The 9966-nt window shown below is 41.0% G+C and overlaps 1 protein-coding gene across 2 annotated transcripts in view; it reads left to right on the top strand.

The window, feature by feature from the left end:
* The first annotated feature begins 475 nt into the window (after nt 1-475).
* LOC117945296 (carbohydrate sulfotransferase 8-like) overlaps nt 476-9966 on the top strand; it is a 162270-nt gene continuing 152779 nt past the window's right edge. The window contains exon 1 of one of the 2 annotated variants that reach the window (XM_034872714.1): nt 476-1194. The gene's annotated coding sequence lies outside the window, so the exon portion shown is untranslated. Of the gene's footprint in view, nt 1195-3130; nt 3600-9966 lie in introns of those variants that run through there. The other variant, XM_034872724.1, reaches the window with a different exon arrangement.

Here is a 9966-nt window from a genome sequence, read left to right as displayed (position 1 = left end):
TATTTTTGTGTCTCTGTCTCCTCCACAACAGCTGAACTAGAATAGTTTGGCAAATGCAATCTGACTCTGAGGCTAAATATAGTTGGCTTGAAAAAGATACTGCAAACATGTCCCCACATATGCATGGTGGGACTTGACTCTAGTTCTACTACTAACTTCCTGACCTGTATGTAAGCAGAAATCCATTTACTAAAAACTGCTAATTGCAGCTCTAGTGGAAACAAATTGGAGACACCCATGTTGGGATCAATCGAGATGTTGTGCCCAATCAATTAGTTCTAAGTCTGAAAGTCATTCTTAGGCACAAACACAGACATTCATAACCCCCCCCCCCCACACACACACACACACACACACACACAAACACACACACACACAGTGACAGTGTTTTAAAAATCCTAATGAATACCTAATTCATAATTAATGAATTAATGACGTTGCTATATCTCTGCCTCACATCTCTGATAAAAGCAGATCTATATTGTATCTCAGTTGAATTCTTAATAGCAGTGCACGAGTTAGTGTGCACTTGCAGCGCGCCCCGCCATTTGGCAAGAAAACACGGTTTAGTATAATAAGGATGAGACACGGAGCTCATCCATATTAGAAGAGTCTTTAATAAACTCAGACCGTAAAAGACACTCCTCCTGCTCCCGGCTCCCACTGCTCCGCCGCTTCCGCACTGAGTCGATGCGCGGGAGGAAATACACAGCCCCATCTTTATCAGGATCAGCATCGCCTTGACAAGACAAAGAGAGCCCTGCAAATGAAGAAGCGCCCCAATAGCAGGAGAAGCCAGTCTTAAAGTCACTATTTCAGCAGCCGTGCCCGCCCCGAGGCAGAAAGGAACCGCGGTCCTAGGAGACTCTTTGGGGATGCGCAAAGATGCAAGAAAAGAGTGAGAGGCTTTGTGATTGGCCATACTCGTTCTAAAAGCATCAACATCATGTTTTCTACAGCCAAAGCATCAGCGAGGTGCCATCAAACTTGAAGGAGACGTGGTCTCGGTCTGCGCAGTTGATGCGTTCACAGCGTCAACCTTTAACTTGCATCGTCGCACCCATAAGAGGAGGACGCGCTGTTCGTAGTGCTGAAACAGAAAGACTTGGCGGATCAACTAGTGAAGAAGAGGGAGACGCTCTCACTTCGCTCACCTGCTTCTGAGTATCAGTGTTATTTGGCAGCTTCAGTAAGGTAAGTCCAATCCGATGTGTTGTACGGTAAAACGCAAATCTGTTGTTTAAAGTCATGACTCTGAGATATTGTACTACAGCCTCTAAACTAAGACAACAGCGTCCACTCAGCCAGTTCAGTGTCTTTGGGGGTTGTCCTACGTATCTGCATGTGTTTCAAGTTTGATGTCGATTTTCTCTACAAAGTTACAGTATCAATCACTCTGAAGGTTGGTTTAGCTTTGCCTGCTAGAAGTATTGACAAAGTGTGGACCAATAGGTATTACAGATATTTCCTGTTGATTTCACTGTGCTTGCCATTGTTAAGTATTTGGATTTACAAAATTGTCCTTTGGTGTTCATTTAGCTGCTCCCCCACCCCAAGTTATATTTCCTTCCTGCTGTGGCTCTAAACCTTTTGTCGCCAAAGTTTGAGTGTGAAGGCAGTGCTTGTCTTTTCTCTGTTCTCTGTATGTATGCTTTTAGGTTACAGTGCACACGGCTATGCAGTGTTTACTCACTTTGAATTCAAATATAATTCATTGTGAAACGACTGTGGAGTCATTGCAAAGAGACATACTTACCTGTTGTGTTCTGACTGTGAACCAAGTTTTTTTTTCTGTGGTTTCGCATTGGTTCATATCATATAACAAAGAAGATCTGATTCATTGTTGGAGTGACTTTTAAATATGCAACTATACTTGTTTTTAAAATACATTCCATGCTTGATCTTGGCACTGTTTTGAGCAGCAGAGACTCAATGTATTGGAGCAGTGACTGAGGGAGCCAGCGCTTTGGGTTGGTCTCTAAATCTTCTGCCTGCTGGTACCTGATAACTTCATGCAGCACACATCCGTCTGGTAAAGCTTTGCTAGTGGTTCCCAGGCCTGCAAAATCAAGTCATGTTTATAGTCTTAAACAAAAAACACTTTTTAAATTAATGATGAGGGTCAGTGATCCATTCTACAGCTTATTTATTTTATTTTTTTCTAGCCTGACAAACCTGTGGCTGGAGTGCAGTAAGAAAACAGAAAAGATCAGGACACAGATTGTGTGTGCTGTTGTCCTGTGTCACATAGGATTGGTGTGTTCACTCGACTATAAAAACAGCCACTGCACGCCAACAGGCCTCAGGCATATATTTGAGGTTATGCCACTTTTATAGCGCAAAGGATTTAGCTCCAGCTTTCTGAACACAATCTACAGCTTTGTAGTGACTTAAAAACTCTACGTGCTTCCAGAGTGCTGTCTGAAGAAATCAGAGTAAAGGCAAACCAATGAAATGTAGTTAAATGATTATGCAATAAAAACGTTTGGAAATATTACTATGTGCAACAAACACAACATTTCCTTTTTAGTTTTCCTTAGGCTAGGCCTATGTATGTTGGTGGCCAGTTAGGAAAATTGATTGTTTAAGATCTAGAAGATCTTAAACAATGTTGTAATTGCTAGTACTGTGACTTCCTTGCTCTAATTAATTACCCTGTCGAGCTGAGAGGGAGCGTGGGTGTCATCAAAGCCGAACAAGGCCCCTTTGAGGTGGGAAACTTGTGGCTGAATGACTTTAATCAAGTTACGATTAATTTCAGAAGGGCACGACTTAATTCAAAAGGTATGTTTTTCTCGTCCTCTGTGTTGAAATATATTTGATATTATGTGTGTCAGTCAGTGAAGTCCCTTAGCTCCAAACTTTGTGTGCTTGTGGGAGACTGCAGAGCCTAAAGCTGCAATAGACAAGTTTGCACGTTGGTGGCTTAAATACATCCTGTCTTTGACACCTTATTATAAAGGATTATATAACTATATATCACTATAGAATCAGAGGAGCTAACATTATTGAATGCAGCTTTCTTAGATTCCACTGCTATTTTGAAGATTGTATGTTGTTCATACAAGAATCCCTGTCAGTGTGCATTTACAATCATTTGAGTCTTACACACCTGTTCTAGAGGAAGTGTGATTTTCTTTATCAACCCAGCTACAATTTGTAATTTCTGCAGAATGCAGGTGTGTTTTTTACCCGAAAGGCTTGTTGAGGTACTTAACCTTTGTGCCAGATTTTGCTATTCACTCCTTACGCAGAGACAAACCCACCAGTAGATCATGAACAGAGCTATAATTGCGAGTAAGGTTGCTCAGTGGCTTTAATCAATTATAGTTCCACCCTCCATCTAGAGAAATGACGAGCGCAGGTGTCCTCAAAGCAGAATGAGGCTCCTTTGAGGTGGGAAATTCAAGACTCAATGACTTCACTCAGCTGGGTCACTGGACACACAGCAGAGCTTTGACGCGTACAAATTGTGCTTGAAGATGCTGTGTTCATCCTGGGAGGCTCAGAGGCTGGCAGGGGACCAACGGAGCAGGGACATTGCACTCCAGATGGCCCAGAGAGGCCAGAGGAAGAGAGCTGTCCAAGCCCAGCTGGGAGTAAGGGAAGCTGGACTAGTGTGTGTGTGTGTGTGAACATGATTTTAGGAAGGAGACAGGATGAGAGAAACAACAAAAAGACATAGAGAAAGAGGTAGGTATGTGTGTATGAGTGTTAAAGCAGTGATTGTGAAGGAGAGGGTGGTATGAAAGAGAAAGAGAGAAAATGAGACTGAATAAAACAGGCAACTCTGTGTGTTTGTGTGTGTGTTTCTGTGTGTTAATGCATGGAAGTAGTAAAAAGAAAAGTGTGGGAGGGACACTAAATAAAAGAGAAGATGAAGGAGCTTGTACATTTGTGCGCTTGTGCTTGCATGTGTACATGAGATTGTGTATTCCTCTGTGTGTGTGTGTTTGTGTGTGTGTGTGTGTGTGTGTGTGTGTGTGTCTGTGTGTGTGCATTGAAGGGGTGACAGAGAAGCAAAAAGGTTTGGAGATGCATAAAATGAAAGAGAGAGAAAGAAACAGGCGCATGTGTTTGTGTCTGTGTGTGGGTGGAAGAGAAAATGAGACTAGAAGAAGCTGGCGTGTGTTTGTATATGTGTGTGTGTGTGTGCACGTGTGCGTGGAGAGCTGGGTGCACATGTGTGTGGTCGTAATACCGACAATGGTGTTCACTGATAATATTAAGCAGAAAATCCAAGCTGCATGGAATATTACACAAAGAAAACAAGTAAAATTGAGTGTTACCTCAAACTGAATTAATGGTGAAGCTTTTTATTCAGCCAGTCAGCTCTGACCTCTGACTCTGTGAGTTAATGAATTTACATGCTTGTACAGGAGCTGTGTGTTAGACAGTGGTCGATGTGTATGTTCTTTATGGCACACGACTGCAGGTACATGGCCTCCTGCTGAGAGCTCAGAATGTGATATTCACAACCCGCTTTGATTAGAAGACATGTTGCATGTGGGACCTCTTTTTTCACTTTTCCTTGTATGTTACACCTCAGAGGCATCACTCTCCTTCTAAGTGAAGCCACCTGAATATGAGAGCAGAGCAATATGATGACAAACACAAAGCGGCTTCAGAGAGACAACTTTGCCTCAGTGTTTCCATTTGGAAAGCCGCTAGAGAGCAGACAGAGAGAAAGCGTGCTCTTTTTATTCTGCCACATCTGCTCTCTGATGGAATGGAGCATGATCTGCACTTTGATCACGATGAATTATTCCCATCCTTGGCTATAAATATGGTCTGTCTTCAGCACCCGATCTCTCTCTCTTTCTCTCTCTCTTTACTTAAACCTGAAATCTGTGCTCGCCTTAGAGTAGCGCTCTCCTGAGAGTGCCACTGCAGGGCGGGTGTACTGCAGCTCTGGTTTTCTTCCTCACACATTGAAGCAACCAGAAGCCCCTTCTCTGTGATAACCTTTTCTAAAGAAGATTTTGATTTATAGACTCAACCCAGTAATAGCACTATTTTGTGCAAAACGTCGTATGTAAGAAACATCAAGAGAGCTTTGTGAGGACTAGGCTGGTGTTATTCCATAATTTTCTCAGTTACAACAAAGCCCATGAAAAGACCAAAACCAACAATATGTTGGTCCGTCTCTCAATACTTATTGAATACTTTCTGACTTCCCTTCCCTGATTAGATGTCCGCCCACAATGTTCACTTTCTGGTATCTTTGTAGAAAATCTATTGATCAACATAAAACATGTTAACTATACAACATGACAACCATGTTCATAGTACGTCTGTTTCGACATTTCTTCACGTCTTTTTGCCATGCCATTTTGTTATTGTTGCAATCCAGCCCAAATTGTGACAGCTAATCATGAAAATGTTTACTAAAGTAATAGATCAAGTGAAATCAAGTGACCCTGGCTCAAAGGAGGGTCCCATAGACTTCTATGCAAGCCAGCTTCTTTGTGCAGCCAGTGGCGATGCCTCCTGCTGGAAGTTAGATAGAATGCAGGTTTAAGGCACCTACGCATTGGCTTTACTTTTCAGACTCGGAAGCTCCATCCATTATTTTACAGTCTATGGCTGTAGCTGTTGTGGAGTTTTGTTTATAGATCTTCACGTTGCCTTTTTTCACGTTGGTTTTATTCTGCTCTGGCAGGTTATTTACCTTATGTGACATTAATAATGCTTGCTGCATTGACATTTTTGTATTTGTCTGAGTTTTGTCCTTTTGTCTGGTTAATTATAATAAGGCTATAGAGGAAGGTGGTTGTATATTTATAAACGATGCTGCAGGCTGCAAGGTGCCCTCCGTTAGAATCTGAATTTATTGTTGGTTTGGACATGCGGGCTCCATGGCGTGATGTTGTTCCACAATTGTACAAAACAACATTAAATGCAATTTATGCATTAGGTGTAACACAGTCTTGTTTGGTCAGAGTACATTTTAACTGACTTACTTTCCACTGTTATCTAAATACTTTTTGTTTTTACACTTTTTGCTCATTAAAATATCCTTAAAGTACCGGTAAATGTACTTGAGTATAATATTGTAGTACTTTTTCCATCCCAGTCTCACAGGGGAACAATAAAAACAAGTAGGGTACTCACAAGTCTAAAGTCTATAGCTCTGTTGTGAGCACAATATTAACATAGTTCCCTTTTAAGTTAATATGGTGAACCTCTTGGCAAACAGGTGCCTTTTACACATCTATCTGTTACAAAGCAACATTTAAATTCCACATTTGGCCACCTGGTAAATATTTACTCTCTTTTAGCTCTGTTTTGGTCTCCACCAACTCCTGAGGAAACTAGTTGCTAAATTCTCCACCAGCTAGTTGTTGCCAGGTTTGTCAGGGGGTATTTTAATGAAAAATAAAAGAGTGAGAATAATCTAAAGTGTAAGAAACAGCTTTGCTAACAATAATCCTTTGCATGTGAAGCAGAGCATAGAGGTACATTATCATCCTTGACATCAATAACATGTGTAGCCTTAAATAGGCAAATAGTTGTTGTGGGTAATTATTACATTTTGTAAGCAAAATTAGCCACAGCATGTCCACTTGATATAGGTTGTCTTTAAATATCATGCATCATTTATGTGTATCTGCAAATGATAGCAGCAGCCTAACCAGCACAGAGACACACAGGCAGATGGAGCTGCAGGAACTCAGGTGAACCCAAAACTGCAGGTACAGGTTAAAACTGAGTAGCATCAATTAGAGTGAAACTCTATACAGTGTTTTAAATATTCTTTTTCGTAACAAAGTTATACTAGCACATCAAAATGTGAAATACCACCAAAAAAAATCCATATCCGAAAACATACATATTGCATAGAGAAACCGTTTTGCAGAATCAAGCTCTCTCTCTCACATCAAACACCATATGGGTCGGAAAATGTTCTTATGTTAAAAACAAACCTTGCTATTGATTAATACACATATTGTGCGCTAGTGAGTATTTAGGGCAGCAAGATAGTGTACAGTATGTGGAATTGATCCAGAATAAACTACACTTTCAAGTTCGCCGCAATAAAGAAAAATGTCATCTGGAACAATGTTGTGGCTAATTGATGTGCTTCTAATAGTTTTTGGACAGCAATGGAGCTCTATTGCACTGGACGGAATAAGATATAACAGGCTTTGGATACACAGACTAATTTTAGTAATGGTAAGACTCAACACAGTATACTGCCAATCAAAATAATAATGTATTATCATGGTTATAACATTTACATTTCGGCCATGCTGTGTAGATTTTGTGCTGTTCAGGGTACTGTGATTCATTACCTTATTGAAAAACAAAACAGGAAATAGACCAGATGTGGATGCCATCTGAGTGATTGGCTTTGAGTTAATACATCATTTGTGATTCACAGAGCTGACTACAAGCTCTTAACTGGCATAATCAAAACAAACTACAATACAATTCTTAAGAGAACACGGGCGTAGTGACAAAGAATGGCTCCAGGCTGTGCTTTAGGAACAGTCAACAGAGGCCACATCTACATCTTTGTATATCAATGCATCCCACTGGGACGTGGAGTGTTTCTTTTCTTAGCATCACTGCTTGTGCCTAAGACTTTGGCGGATTTTAATAAAGAAAATGTCTCATTCTTCTGCACAGTACCTTCACATAGTCTCCCAGCCTCACCCACAAAGTGTGGCGCTATTAACCATCACCTCTGATGGAAACTAAAGGTCAATCCTTAATTATTCATCTGGGATGTCAAACAATGTTCACTGGCTGTTATTTAGGGTGGGGGAGACCTATTGAATAATTCAGGGACAGGGTTCTCTTTCCTTCGAAAAAGAGCAGTGGTTCAGATGTTTGTGAGTCTTATCTCCATGCAGGAGCCCTCTGCCATTCTTGAGCTGACCTTGGTTGTCACTGCAGCGGCATCACGGGTGGCACAGAAGGTGGCAGGGACTTGTGTTCTTCTCGTATCTGCAGGAATCCTCCACACAGAGAGAGTAGGTAGGAAGGACTGCAGGGAGCTGGCTGCTTCTTGTCTAAATTCTCCACCAGTGTCTGTTTACAGTACACCATGTGCCAGGCTGCGCCGGGCTGGTGCCAATGTATTTAATAAAAAGTAGATTACTTCGTTACAATGAGTTATTCTGTTTTTCACCCGTGGTGTGTTTCTGTATTGGTACAATCGCAATGTCATTTGCTCTTAAGCGGCTTTCTTAAGATGTAAGGGGTGTTTATTGCAGCTGAAGAGTCAAAAGCAGATATTAATGCTATTAAAGTGCCTTAAACTGAAGAATTCTGTAATGTGAGTCAGTTCCATGGAAGGATTAGAGGGAGTATTCTGAGTAAGGAGAGAAAGTGAAAATGTTCATCTTGTTATGTGAGCGGCTGGAGGGAAAGAGAGGGACAGATTAGGCAGAGAGAGTGGGAAAAAGTGTGTGTGTGTGTGTGTGAGAGAGAGAGAGAGAGAGAGAGAGAAAGAGCAAGAGACCACCCTTATGCCAACTCTACCATCTCTGAACAATAACAGTGGTACATGCACAGATACAGTATGCTTTCTATCAAGCAGAGGAAATCAAATGACCAGAGGAAATCAAATAAGAAGCTTGTCTGTCATTGTACAGAATGACCCGGATCTTATTGGGCCACTATCTTACTGCTGTCTGTCCTGTACTGCAGTCTCAGGGAAGGCAGATCAGACCATCAGGGCTGTGATCTATGGTCAGTAGTTATGGATAAACATATTTAGGTCTACTGCTGGATTAATGGATACTTTAGCTGAAACTGATTTGGTTTTATACAAGTGTGAACACACTTTTTCAACAAAGTTATAATTGTTTGAGTACGTAAATTGTCAGTAGTGAACGAATGAGCACATTACTATGAATATCATGAATATGTCTCTGGCAACCCACCTTTATCCCCAATTTTAGTTATTCAGGAACTATTTATTGAGGTCTCATTAATGATCATGTTGTTCCTGATTTGTTCCTCACTTATTCCCTTAGTAATTACTCTCTGTTTTCTGCACTGCATGAAAAGTGTTACCAAACCACAACAGAGAATATAGAGACTCAGCCTCATGTCTATCTCAGTAATAAAAGCAGGCATTGCAATCTCTACCCGGAAATCATAGTTTGGTTTAATTGTGCATTCTAGCAGTCTGTCTGTGTGCCTGACACACACATATATATATATGTATATATACAATACAAATACATAACAAATTATTAAAACTTGTACGTGACAAATACTGTACATGTCAAAATCTAATAAACTCAAATTTATATGTATACTTTTTTAAATCACGCATGGAAATGTACAATTGTTCCATCAAAATGCATTGAGATGCATGGATAATTGGTTTTGAATCGTAATATGTGAGTCTGAAAACATTTAAATTAATCGGAAACAGACCTTACTCACCTATGTGAGTGTTTCTGTGACTTCCTGTTCAGGCTGAAGGCTGCTGGTAACGGCTGTAAAAGCTGTTCGCCTCGACCGTTGCTTTTTGTCTCCGCCCCCGGTTGCCCCCGGTCGCTGCCGCCTGCTCATGTCTACTTTACAAGCGAGGCACAGTTTATCTTGAACTTGCCTAGGGTGTTGTTCAATTATGCCAGAGTGTAGCTGCCTAAGTTAATTAAACTAATTTATTTGGCCCAAGTCAGTAAGACTTGGCAACACATTGTGGTCTTTCTGGATGCAGCTGCTATGTCTTTATTTGTACTGTAGGCTGTTCCAAATGGATCGATTGTTCCCTCGCAGAGCAATCAGTCAAAACACCAATTAGAGAATGAATGCCAGTTTACAGTACAATTAAAATAACACCGTCCAAATTTTTTACTTTAAAAAGGCATATAAATATTTCAATAATGAAGTAGATGCTGATCCATAAAGTTCTACTCCTTGTTTTCCATCCATCCATCTTCGACCGCTTATCCGGTATCGGGTCGCGGGGGCAGCAGCTCCAGCAGGGGACCCCAAACT

This window comes from Etheostoma cragini, chromosome 1 (assembly GCF_013103735.1).
Source record: "Etheostoma cragini isolate CJK2018 chromosome 1, CSU_Ecrag_1.0, whole genome shotgun sequence".
NCBI lineage: Eukaryota > Metazoa > Chordata > Actinopteri > Perciformes > Percidae > Etheostoma > Etheostoma cragini.
Note: the sequence above shows the minus strand (reverse complement) of the source record. Positions and strands in the feature narration are given on the sequence as shown.